Consider the following 14,086-nt stretch of genomic DNA (forward strand, 5'->3'; position numbering starts at 1 on the left):
GATTTTAAATGTTTATTCAAAGTGAAGGGGTTTAAGGAGGATGAGCAGAGTCTCCTGCCCCCGCGCCTGGCTGTCCTCGACGGGGCCCCTTGGAGGGGAGCTGGTTGAGTTTCCCTCCCCACCCCAACCAGGGCTCCGGCATCCGAAGACCTCTACAACCAGCCACCACCATGCTGAGACCACTCTCCACAGGCATGAAGGTACTAGCAGAGGAACAAAGGCATGCGTGTCCTGGGGCTGAGATCTCCAAGCCTGCTCAGATTGGGGCTGAGCATCCTCCACTCAGATCCTCCATTTTCCAGTAGGCAGGGGTTACACCCACCAACTGGCCCCCTTGTGCCCTGTAATCCCATCAACGGCCAAGACCCAGAGACTATAAAACCCAGCTCCCGGAAGCATCTTATTATCTCATTCTTTCTTTGGACAAACTGGCAGGCTACCGAATGTAAGCTGCCCACAAGGCAGAGTCTGGCAAACTCCCCGTGGCTTACCCAATATGCCAAATACCAGTAACAATGATGAGTCTCATTCTACTAACCCTGAAAGAGCCTTGAATATGGCACTTTTTTAAAAATTCTCAGGGCTAGAACAAAGGAGACATTACTGGGGCCTATTCGAGGCAATCGACGAACAACAGGATGGTTGTGATCGTGATCGTGAGCAGATTCCGATTTTTTTGGGGGGAGGGGGTCATACCGAGAGATCTCAGGGGATCCTCCTGGTTCTGCACTCAGGAATTACTCCTGGCAGTGCTTGGGGGACCATATGGGATGCCAAGGATCGAACCCAAGTTGGCCGTGTGCAAGACAAACGCTCTCCACGCTGGAATGTCGCTCCAGTCCCAGACTCCCATTCTTTGGTCAGGACTATCCAACTAGCCTGAGGCAGGAGGGGAGGGCAGCTTCCTTGGCGTGTTCCTGACACAAGCCTGGAACATTGCACAATCACCTGGCAGCCTTTCCTCGAGTGGGCACGTGTGGCGACCCCTACATGGACACGGCCAAACAGACCCCGGCAGCTGCTCCTGCTGACCAGTCCTCACGGCTAATTCCTTTAGTCTCTTCTCAGCTCTGACTTCTATCGTGCAATCCACAAGTGGCTAGAGGACATTGGGCCTCTTTACCGATTCCCGAGTCACAAATACGCTTTAGATTTGGTGTCATGAGGAACAGCAGAGGGAGGAGAGCCGGAAGGGAGGTCTCCGGGGCCAGAAACCTTTCCCAAGGGATCACACTATCCAGATTCTTTCCTTACAACTTTCATAAGAAATAAATCTCAGTCATCATGCAAATGCCTTAAAGTGTTACTGGGCAGCCTTTCAAAATGTAAAAAACAAGAACCAAATATTAGAAACTAAAAAAATATATGAAATTTATTATAACGTGGATAGAGTTTATTTAGTTTTTCCATCAAAGACACACAGATAGAGCAAAGGAAGCAGGAGTGGGAGGAAAAAGAGAGGGTGAGGTGAGCACGGCAGCGCGCGAGCGCAGAGACAGCCAGACATCAGCACCCACAGTGAGCTCAGGACCACGGAGGCTGCCTCCCGGCCCCGCAGAGTTACTGACCAAAGCCTGAGCCTGACATTCTGATTCTGGTATCTGTCCTTGGCCGTCAGGGAAGTGGGGGACTCTGAACAGGACTTCCCCCCCCCGCCATCCTCTCTGGGCTTTAGCAGTGGTCTGAGCAGGGCAGGACTGGCCCTGCCTTCCACAACTGGACCTGTTTTCAACCTGTCTGAAAACCTAACTTGGAGACAAGCTCCCAAGAGAAACGCTGACTTTCACAAAGTGCAGAGACACACCTTTGGCACACATCGCGTGCAGCTAAGCTGGAGATAACTACAGTCTGGGGAAAACCCGCAGCAAACCCAGGGGCTGGGTGAGTGTAGCCGACATCCTTGCTCAGAGGCAGCAGTTCTGCGCCTCCATGTGGGAGCCCAGGATGGAGAGAGCATCCACCATCAGGACTGCACGCCAACAAGTCCCTTGGGGGCAGGCAGCGGTTTCTGCATGAACCCAGGGAAACTGGACCTAAACCCTTCTAGGCTTTCAACCTGAGAGCAGAGCAAATTCCTTTTAGCACTTTATGTACCATCACACTCAGACCTACATCTGAATCCTTTACAATCTCTACCTGGCGATCAAGATCCTTGGATTAGCTACAATTGAGTTGTCTTCAGATTTCTGAATCAGACACAACTTGCCATGATTAACGAGAAGAAACAGTTCATTATTTGTTTTAAAATTTTTTAATAGTTTTAAAATTTTTTACTCCCACAAAAAAAATAATAAAGTCATCATTTGTTCCTTAGATTCAATGAAAGTTTTTTTCCTTCGGGGTCGATGGGTGCACACCTGACCATGCTCAGAGTTTACCCTGGCTCTGGGCTCAGGGTACCACATGGGGTGCCAGGGATTGAACCCAGCTCAGCTGTGTACAAGACAAGATAGTACCAGTTCTACGACTTCCCTGGCCCCTGAAAGAGTGACTTTCCATGGACGGCTGCATAAACATTCCTGGGACATAGGGGGAGAAGGGGAACAGAGGTGATGAGACAGCAGAGGGAAATGGACAAATGGTCAAATGGGTCATTTATTTTTTAAAATTTATTTATGTATTTATTTTTGCCAGGGGTCACACCCAGCGATGCACAGGGTTACTCCTGGCTCTGCACTCAGGAATTACTCCTGGTGTTGCTCAGGAGACCATATGGGATGCTGGGAATCGAACCCGGGTCGGCCGCGTGCAAGGCCCTACCCCGCTGTGCTACCGCTCCAGCACTAAGTTGCTAGCCAAGACGAGTGTCTTAAAAAAACAAAACCAAAATGAAACAAAAAACTGCTTCCCGTTCTGACGGATGGTTCCTCCTCAAGCCAGGGGCGCCAACCTTGATTCTGGGGGTTGTGCGTTGTGGGGAGCGCGGGGGAGGATGGGACTCTGGTGTCTGTGTGCCCCCAACTTGGGAGTTGTCTCCTGCAAATAGCACCAGGGATGAACCGACCATTTGGGACCATCTGTGGGGGGCTGGGAGGATGAGCAGATGGAAGGAGCTGAGATGGGCGGCAACCGTGGACGCGCAGCAGACCCCGACAATTGCCACTCAAGAGTACACAGGAGGGGGTCTCCCCGCAACCAGAACTGATGGTGGGGGTGGGGTGTGGGGTGCGCTGTGTCACAGGAAATTACGGCACAGTAGATTTCATGGGAAATGCATTTCCCTTCCTTGTGTCCTCCATCTTCGGCAGACTGGCAGTGGGCTGGCCTTGGGGATACTCCTGGCTCCTTGTTGGGGGCTGGGTGGAGGGAGGGAACTCTGCCTCCTGCAAAGCCTGTGCTCCCTGTGGCCCCAGACTTCAGAGCAAAGCTCAGATATGCTTAGGCCCATGTGCCTTTTTCTTTTCTTTTGTTTTGGGGCTACACCTGGTGATGTGAGGGGCTTACTCCTGGCGATGCGCTCAAGGATCACTCCTGGCGGGGGAGGGTCCACCTGGGATGCTGGGGATCAGGGATCGACCCTGGGTTGGCCTCAAACAAGGCAAGTTCCCTGCCCGCTGTGCTATCCTGCACTTCCCCTATTTGTCCTTTGCATTCTGACTTTCGTTTGCATTTATGCAGGAAGTTCAAATTCTGGGCTTATCTGCCCCACCTCAGTTCAAGATTTTTTCCATCCTGTTGAATTATGTCTTTTTCTCCTGATACTCTGGTTGAAGTTTTTTGTTCTCCTTAGTCATAACAGTACATGTAGAAAACGAATCTGTAACAAGACAGTTCTTTTTTGTGGCACATTTGGCGGTGTTCGGGCTTATCCCTGGCTCTGTGCTCAGAGAGCACTCCTTGCGGTGCTCGGGGGACCATATGGAGTGCGGGAATCAAACCTGAGTCAGACAAAACACAAGGCAAGAGCCCTCCCACTGTGATATTGATGTCGGTGGGTCCCACGGGTGACTTATGTGAAGCGGGGAGGAGAAAGACGGTCACTTTCTCCCCACCCACCTCTGCCACCCAGGACCCAAGGTTACTGGGTTCTTGTCTCGCCTCGCAGAAAGGAATTTCAGGAGTAGACAAGCAGTGAAACAAATAGATTTTATTTGGAGGATTTTTGGAGAGGGAGAGAAAGGGATAAGCAGATAAGCGGGGGAATGGAGAGTACGAGAGAGAGAGAGAGAGAGAGAGAGAGAGAGAGAGAGAGTAACGCGTCCAGAGAGAACGCAGGCTTCTCCGAGAGTGGAGAGAGCCCCTACACACATCCCAGCATTAGACACGAAAGCATGAAAGTACACATCTCAAGAGGGGAGATGCGGGCGACACAAGTGCTCGGGCACCACATGTGCTCGGCCACATGGGCGCAAGAAGCACATGGGCTCCTTTGTTCTAGGTGGCCTTTATAGGGTTTCTCCTACCTGCCCCCAACCTGGGGCTTCTTCACAGGTAAAAGTCTGTTGCTAAGGAGGTTACCAGGGAGGTCCAAAAAGAGGAATTTCATGGGGAGGAGGCCTTTATCCTCAGGGTCTGCGGATGGTCTTATCGGGCCTTTGCTTTCTGTATCCAACAAGGTGGCTCATTCCTAGAATTCTTCTTCCATGAAACTTTGTTTCATTGCAAAGGGCCTTTCCCTATCTACCTGCCTACATCACAACCATTATTGCCATACTGGTCCCTACTCTATCCTAAGCATCCTCTGTCCCCTACACTTGTGGTTGTTTCCAACCATTGACAAGGCCTCCTGGCCCCCATTTTTCTAACCTTGGATATCAATCTCATATATGTGTGTGTGTGTGTGTGTGTGTGTGTGTGTGTATATATATACATATATATATTATGGGCTGGAGCCATAGCACAGCGGGTAGGGCATTTGCCTTGCATGCAGCCAACATGGCCGACCCGAGTTCGATTCCTCCGCCCCTCTCGGAGAGCCTGGCATGCTACCGAGTGTCTCGCCCGCAAGGCAAAGCCTGGCAAGCTCCCCGTGACATATTCAATATGCCAAACATAGTAACAACAAGTCTCATGATGGAGACGTTACTGGGCCCGCTCGAGCAAATTGATGAACAACGGGAGGACCGTGACCATATATATTATATTCCACAAAATGGGTGCTTACTTATATTCGTGAAGGGACTTGGGAACCATATCCAGCAGTGCTGAGGCTCCTCCGAGCTCTGCTCAGGCATCACTCCTGGAGGGGATACTGGGGACCCTATGAAGTGCCAGGGAAAGGAATCTGGGTTTGCTGCTTGCTAGGCATCAGCCTTTCCCCAGGGCTCTCTCTCCAATCTAGAGTTTACTGACTTACAACGTAGTATTACAGAATACTCACAGTACGATGTAATAATATTTGGATATCCTGCAAAGTAACCATGATTCATGTATAGACCGTTTGAATTCCCTACCATAGATTCTAAGGTCAAGGACTGCTATTGGGTATTATGAAGGCTGAAAGTAACGGTCCTACTCAAGTTCTTTTTCCAGAAAACTCAACGTGAGGACATGTGCTTCAAACGTACAGGAGTTGGTGCTTATAAACATCTTTGGATCTGTTAATTTTGGGTTAATAATATAGCAACTTCCAGTTTCTTTCCCAGATTTTATGGATTGATGGTGTTTGTACTGCATGGTGTCTTTTTAGTTTCATCTCGTGAAATCGCTATGGAAAATCACTGAAGGTATTCATTTTAGGCTACGTTGATTAGGAAGCTTTGCAATAATACAATAAAGGTTTTATTTGTTTTGGGTTTTTATTTTGCTTTTTGAGTCACACCTGGCGATGCACAGGGGTTACTCCTGGCTCTTCACTCAAGAGTTACTCCTGGCGGTGCTCAGGGGACCATGTGGGATGCTGGGAATTGAATCCGGGTTTGCTGCGTGCAAGGCAAACGCCCTACCCGCTGTGCTATCTCTCCAGCCCCCTGTTTTGGGTTTTTTTTACCTTTAAACCTCACCAGTGGTTCTTTTTTTTTTCATTTTTTATAATTTTATTTATTGAATCACCATGAGACCTGTTACAAATCTTTCAGGTTTAAGTCTTGGTCATACAATGAAACACCCATACCTTCACCAGTACCCATTCTCCACCACCAAAAACCCTAGTATACCCCCATCCCACACCCTCTCCTTACCTGTGGAGGAGATGATTTCCACATTACTCTCTCTCTACTTTGATTACATTCAAAATTTTGACACCAGACCCACGATTATTATTTTGGATTTTACGCCAACACTCAGATCTCCTGAAAAGGCAACAGTAGACAATTTGTTTTCTATTCCTGGTTATAAATAACATATGATGTCGTGTGGCTGCAGTAGTGGCTGCGCGATTTTGGGATTCCAAAATTTTAACAATTAAATCTGGACGGATTTCTTGCCAAAACCTGCTGGGTTCCGAGATTTGTTCCTGAGTCTCTGGGATCATGGCCGTTAAGCAGCTTGATCGGAGCCAGAAAGGCCGTTACTGGGCGGTGACTAGGGGTCTTGTTGGGATGGGGAGGAAAGGGCTGGTCCCACACCCATCCCATGAGGCCCCACGTGTCTCATCACTGAGGACCCAAACCTGACTGTCCAATGGCCTCTGGAGGATGGCAGCCACCGAGCCACCAAGGGGGAGCAGGTGGAGGGACAGCACTCTTTCCTCCCTGGAATGGCCCAGCGACAGTAACCTACTGCAGGGTCTGGATGCATTTCTGCCAAAAGCCACTGGATTCCTAGATTTGTTTCTGGGTCTCTGGGATCATGGCCATTAAGCAGCTTAATCAGGAGCCAGAGAGGCCATTCGTGGGTGGTGACTTGGGGTCTTGTTGAGACTGGGAGGAAAAGGCCGGCTCCACCCCCATCCCATGAGGCCCCAAGTATCTCATCACTGTGGGCCCAAACCTGACTGTCCAATGGACTCTGGCGATGGTGGCCACTAAGCCGCCAAGAGGGAGCAGGCGCAGGGACAGTACCCTTTCTCCCCTCGGGTGGCCCGGCAACAGTAACCTATTGTGCAGTCCTGACGCATTTCTGCCAAAAGCTGCTGGGTTTCGAGATTTGTTTCTGAGTCTCTGGGATCATGGCCGTTAAACAGCTTGATCAGAAGCCAGAGAGGCCGTTTGTGGGTGACAACTTGGGATCTCGTTGGGGAGGAAAGGGCCAGCTCCACCCCCATCTGATGAGGCCCTACGTGTCTCGTCACTGTGGGCCCAAACCTGATTGTCCAATGGCCTCTGGAAGATGGCGGCCAGCAGGCTGCCAGGGGGAACAGGCCAAGGCACAAAATCTATTCCCACCTGGAGTGGTCCAGCGCCTATAACTTACTGCAGGGACTCGACACATTTCTGCCAAAAACCGTTGGGTTTCGAGGTTTGTTTCTGAGTGTCTGGTATCATGGCCGTTAAGCAGTTCAATCAGGAACCAGAGAGGCCATGCCTCCAAATATATAGCTGAACTGGAGGTGGTTTGTGGGTGTGTCTCCCACAAACCTAACTTTTGCCTGTTTGCTTTCTTGGTAAACTCTGCCCCAAGTTTTTGGGGTCTGGCCCAAGGCACGGCAGCAATTTGGGGGTACCTGGAAGTCTGAAGGCGCCATCAGGCTGGGTGTTAGTCTCCTATTTTTTACTTAATGTTCCCCAGATGAATGCAATCTTTCTATGTCTGTCTCTCTCTTTCTGACTCATTTCGCTTAGCATGATATTTTCCATGTAGTACCACTTGTATGTAAAGTTCATGATTTCATCTTTTCTAACAGCTACATAGTACTCCATTGTGTAGATGTACCAAAGTTTCTTTAACCAGTCATCTGTTCTCAGGCACTCAGGTTTTTTCCAGATTCTCGCTATTGTAAACAGTGCTGCAATGAACAAACAAGTGCAGATGTCACTTCGAGTATACATTTTGGCCTCTCTGGGATATATTCCCAGGAATGGTATTGCTGGGTCAAATAGGAGCTCAATTTCTAATTTTTTGAGAATCGACCATACTGTTTTACAAAAGGGCTGAACCAGCCGGCATTCCCACCAACAGTGAAGGAGGGTCCCTTTCTCACCGCATCTGTGCCAACTCTGGTTGCTTTTGTTCTTTTGGATGTGGGCCAGTCTGTGTGGTGTGAGATGATATCTCATTGTGGTTTTGATCTGCATCGCCCTGATGATTAATGATGTAGAGCATTTTCTCATGTGCCTTTTAGTCACTTAGATTTCTTCTTTGAGAAAGTTTCTGTTCATTTCGATGCCCCATTTTTTGATGTGGTTCGATGTTTTCTTCTTGTGGAGTTCAACCAGTACTTTGTATATCCTTGATATCAACCCTTTGTTGGATGTCTATTGGGTGAATATCCTTTCCCATTCTGTAGACTGTCTTTGTACTTTGGTTACTGTTTCTTTTGAGGTGCAGAAGCTTCTTAGTTTAAAGTAGTCCCATTTATCTATCTCTGTTTTCACTTGCTTGACCAGTGGCATGACATCTTTGAAGATACCATTCGCTTCGATGTCATGGAGGGTTTTGCCAACCTTGTCTTCAATGTACCTTATGCCATTCTGACAATACTTATGGATTCCCATCTGATGTTGAGGTCTTTAATCCATTCTGATCTTACTTTTGTACATGGTGTTAGGCAGAGATCTGAGCCCACTTTTTTGCATGTAGCTGTCCAGTTTTGCCAGCACAATTTGTTAAAGAGGCTTTCCTTGCTCCACTTCACATTTCTTGCTCCCTTCTCAAAGATTAGATGATCATATGTTTGGGGGAAGATGTCAGTATATTCAACGCTGTTCCACTGGTCTGCAGCCCTGCCTTTGTTCCAGTACCATGCTGTTTTAATTGTTACTGCTTTGTAGTAGAGCTTGAAGTTAAGGAGGTCGATTCCTTCCATTTTCTTTTTCCCAAGAATTGCTTTAGCTACTCTTGGGGGCTTATTGTTCCATATGAATTTCAGGAGTGTTTGCTCCATTTTTAGTTGAAAAATGTCATGAGTGTCGTTATAGGGATCACACTGAATTTGTACAATGCTTTGTTTGGGAAGTATTGCCATTCTGACAATGTTAATTCTCCCAATCCATGAGCAGGGGATATCTTTCCATTTTCTCATGTCCTTTTTTATTTCATGAAGTAGCGTTTTCTTTGTACAGGTTCTTTACTTCCTTAGTTAAGCTGATTCCTAGGTACTTGATTTTCTGGGGCACAATTGTGAACGGGATTGTTTTTTTCATGTCACTTTCTTCTCTCTCACAATTTGCATATAGGAAAGCCATGGACTTTTGGGTATTTATTTTATAGCCTTCAACTTTACTATACAAGTCTATTGTTTCTAGGAGTTTCTTGGTAGAGGTTTTAGGATTCTCTAAGTATAGTATCATATCATCTGCGAATAGTGAGAGCTTGATTTCTTCCGTTCCTACCTGAATGCTCTTAATATCTTTTTCTTGCCTAACCGCTTTTGCAGTACTATATTGAACAGCAGTGGAGAGTGTGGGCATCCTTGTCTCGTCCCTGATCTTAGGGGGAAGGCTCTCAGTTTTTCCCCATTGAGGATGATGCTTGCTGTAGGCTTGTGGTAAATGGCTTTAACTATATTGAGGAAAGTTCCCTGTATCCCCATTTTGGCGAGGGTTTTCATCATAAATGGGTGCTGGATCTTGTCAAATGCTTTCTCTGCATCTATTGATATGATCATATGGTTTTTATCCAAGATAATTTTTAATAAAAAAATAAAGTCCTAAAATTATGTTTATATTTTTAAAAAGAGAAGTAGCACACGCAGTGGAGAACTGAGTGAGGGCCCTGTAGGAGGCTGCCAGCTCCGCCACGCCTCCCTCCAGTGGAACAGGTTCAGGAGCTCAGCAGTTACTCCTCCGCCTGCAGAGGGGCCCCTGGGAGCCCCATGTCCCCAAGGTGCCCAGGGCCCTTGGCTGTCCTCCCAGGTGGGGACAAGCGCAGGAAGTGACAGGCCCTCCTGGGAGGCGGGTGGGCATTGCTTGCTTGTTTGCTTATTAGAGCCTACAGCGCTAATGGGCCAGCAGGGATGCCCCAGGGCGTGAGGCGCCTCTGAGTGCCTCAGAGCTGCCGAGGGAACCCGAGCACTTACAAGCTCCTGGCAAGCTCCTCAGAACGCTAGGGAGCTGCTAACATTGCTAATGAGAGGCCAGACCTGTGATCTCCACCCTCAACTTTTCACATGCTCTGTCCGTACACTCTCACACACATACATACACACACATGCAAACACACCTACATGCAAACCACATACACATGCAAAGACAAATGCACGCATACAAACACACACACATGCAAACACACATATGAAAATACAAACAGAAACACATGCAAACACACAAATGCACATGCATGCACACGAACACAAGCATACACAAACTTCAAACACAAACACATAATTACAAACCACACATACATGCATATGCACAAACAAACACAAACACATATACACAATTAATATACACAAACACGCATAAACATGCACAAATACAAACATGAACTTACAAACATACATATGCACACATACAAGCATACATGCGACACACACAAACACACATGACTATACACATACAAACATGCACACACATACGCACACACACTGCCCTGAAACTTCCAAAAATTGTTTCAGTTTGTTTTTAATAAAGCACCATGATTTGCAAAGATATTAAGAGATAGGGATTTTTTTCAAAATTGTATTTGTGTTGAGTTTTTTTCCAATTTTGTTTTAAGGATCATAAAATAAGCAAAAATTTAAAAATTCTTTATTCTATATGTAGCCAACTAGAAGAAACAGGATTAGGAGGAAATGTTTGAAGTGTTTTGACAAAAGGGTCAGGCAGAAGTCTGGAGAGAGGCAGCGAGAAACAAACCCCATAGGCAGAGGTGAGAGGCATCTCAGAACCACATTTTATGGGTAACTGGAGGGGGGTCCCCACTGACCCTCCCTGAATGAGACAGGAAAGACCAAACTGACATTTGCAGAATGGTCAGGACCCCAGTCGTCTTCTGAATCCAAGAGGCAGTTTGCACACTTTCTTCCACCATCCTCCGGCTTATTAAAACAATGTTGAGTTCCGTGGCAGGGGATTGTTGAGTTTTAGACATGCAACTTCCCACCACGAATCCCACTACCAGAATCATCATCGCCCCACTGGGGTCCCCAGGTTCACTGTCACCCTCCAGCCCTCCACTTTGACAGGCATATTTTGAGTTTGGCAGTCATAGTCTGGATCTGGCATTTTCCATGTAGTTGACTTGGGACTGACTCTAGAGCTAGGTCACTCCTTCACATCATTGATGTGTGTTTACGTGCTCAAATGCCTTTCAATTTCTTTCTGTCTTACTAATGCTCTTTTATTATTTTATTTTATTTTTGGGGGTGGAGTAATAGTACAAAGGTATGCTGCCTTGCATGCGAGCAACCCAGGCTCTATCCAAGGCATCCCATCGGGTTCCCCAAGCACTGCCAGGAGTAATCCTTGAGTGCAAAGGCAGGAGGAATCCCTGAGCAGAGCCAGGTGTTACCCAAAAAGCAAAAAATAAAAATAAAAATATTTTTTTCTTTTTGGGTCACACCCAGCGATGCTGGTTCATGCACTCAAGAATTACTCCTGGCAGTGCTCAGGGGACTCTCTGGGATGCTGGGAATCGAGCCGCATGCACAGAAAATGCCCTACCAACTGTGCTATCACTCCAGCCCAAAACTATATTATTTTTAATATATTTGTTTGGATGTAGTTCTATGATTCACAACACTGTTCTTGGTGCTTTCGCGGACACATAATTCCAACACCACACACATCACCATTGATTTTCTATAGCATTAGTGTTGCGGGAAAGAATTTACCAGGTCCTTGGCCCGACCTCCCAGCTCTGGGAGCTGCGGGGCCCAGAGTGGAGAGAGGGGTTACTCTTGGCAGGAAAAGAAAGGCAGGCCTAAGTCTGACCCAGACTTACCAGGAATGCTGCCTTCCCTCCCAGAAAAGAATTTCAGAAAGAGAAAAATAGTGAAGTCAAATAGTTTTAACTTAGAGTTAAAGGGGAGAGAGAGAGAGAGAGAGAGAGAGAGAGAGAGAGAGAGAGAGAGAGAGATAAAGTGAATGAGAGAGAGATGCATTCAAGAGAGAACTTGGGCTTTTTAGTCAGCCACCCTATATTACCCACCCCACCCCACCCCACACACACACAGTATTGGGGGCACACTGTTTGCCTTGCAGAATGATTATGTAGGTTTTCTCCCAAACCGCCATGTGTGGGATTTTCACACTAGATTAAAAAAACCCTTGGTATTGTTGTTTTGCTTAATTTTCAGTTTGCTTGTTTTTGTTTTGGGACCACACCCAGTGGTGCTCAGGATTTACTTCTGACTCTACACTCAGGAATCTTTCCTAGCGGGGCTCGGATGACCACTTGGGATCGAGCTGGGGTCGGCCCTGTGCAAGGAAGGGCCCTCCCGCTGTGCTATAGCTTGGGCCCCAACATTTGAAACGTTCTATGGTCCATCTTCATTTCCTATCACATTCACCTGCTGGATCTTCTTTCCGAAAAGGGGTCCAGCCTTTACTGGACCTGGGCTGGTGCCAGTTAGAGTCTTAGCAGGCCTTAGTTCCTGTGTCCACAAAGTGGGTCCAGCCATAATATGTTTTTCTACTTTAGAGTTGGAGAAAGAGTCACTTCTTCAAACCCCATCTTGGTTTAATTACTTCCCAAGAAGTCATTGCCCAGGGTTCCTGCTGACAATCTATCTACTACTTCATTTTGTTTCCACTTGGGGTGTGGAGGGGGCCATACTTGACAACACAGTGCTCAAGAGTTATTTTTCATTCTGTGCTCAAGGATTGCTCCTGGTGATGCCCAGGGGGCTACACGAGGCGTGGGGGATGAACCTGGGATTGGGCCCACATAAGGCAAGAACCTTAAGCCCTGTTCTATCTCTCCAGCCTACATATGACTTCCTTGGTGCAAAAGTTACTTGAGGTCCTAGAAGTTCTGAAAAATCTTTGGGAGCTAGAGAGACAGTACATTCAGTAAGGTGATGGCCTTGAACACACCCATTGGGTTCTATCCCCAGGTCCCCTGACCCCTGCCAGGAGTGCTCACTCCCCTCCCCCCGCAATAAAAAAGAAGAAGAAACTTTCACCACTGCTTAACTATAGCCAAGAATAAAAATTACCCCAGATTTGGACTTTTTACAATGACCTATCAAAGAAAACAATCTATTTGACAGAGAAAACATATTTGGTCTTGTTTTTGTTTTGTTTTGTTTGGGAGGGTGTGCTCAGGGATCACTCCTGGCAGGAATCAGGGACCACGTATGATGCAGGGGATAGAACCAAGGTCAGCTACGTGCAAAGCAAGAGTCCTGCCTTCTGTAATCCTCTCTGGCTCATGCTGTTCTTTTAGAGATAAACAGTTCCACAGGCTTCCAAGCCCAGATCATGTTTCCCTGAAACTCTGAAAAAATGCAGCAAACCAGCAACAAACCAACAGGAGCCTAGTGCCACCGATGAAAGCCCACTTTCCCTCTATCGCCGCCAACATTGGAAACTGCTGCTTCTTTGCAATGATAGCTGAGTCTCGCCTCTCCTTAGAACCAGATAAGTGTATTGAGAGATGGGGGTGTGTGGCTTCATCGTAGAGCACATACCGGCATGGGTCCAATCCCCTGAGGTTGATACCAACCACAGCCTCCAATGCCTCAGACCCTTCCCCCAAATCACCAACTAAGCCCCAGTGCTTTCTCTCCTTTCTAATACTGACATACACCCGCCCCCCACAGCTCCCAGTGGTGTGGCCAGAATATGTGGCCACCCCCAGCAGTCCTTCGTGGCTGCTCCCAACTTAGTGCTCAAGCACTGCTCCCGGCTATTCTCCAGGACCATGAATACTGCCAAGCAAGCCTGCACCCCAACCTGTTTAGCTAATTCCCCGATACCGTGATTTATAGCACAAAATCGTATTCTTTATTTACCCTTATTCCTAGCACAGGGAACCCCAGCCAGGGCTTTTTCTAATTTATCTTTGCTTCTTTTGTTGTCTGATTGGTTTCCGTGGGGAGGGAGTTTGGGGCACACCAGCCATGCTCAAGGCTACTTCTGGCTCTGTACTCAGAGTCACTAGC

At 47.5% G+C, this 14,086-nt stretch overlaps 1 pseudogene; it reads right to left on the reverse strand.

Moving 5' to 3' along the window:
- The window catches only part of LOC130024577 (vacuolar protein sorting-associated protein 33A-like), a 174,966-nt pseudogene extending 161,348 nt beyond the window's left edge, over positions 1–13,618 (reverse strand).
- Positions 13,619–14,086: the final 468 nt, after the last annotated feature.

The sequence above is a fragment of the Sorex fumeus genome, unplaced genomic scaffold (genome assembly GCF_029834395.1).
Source record: "Sorex fumeus unplaced genomic scaffold, SorFum_2.1 ptg000029l, whole genome shotgun sequence".
Taxonomy (NCBI): Eukaryota; Metazoa; Chordata; class Mammalia; order Eulipotyphla; family Soricidae; genus Sorex; species Sorex fumeus.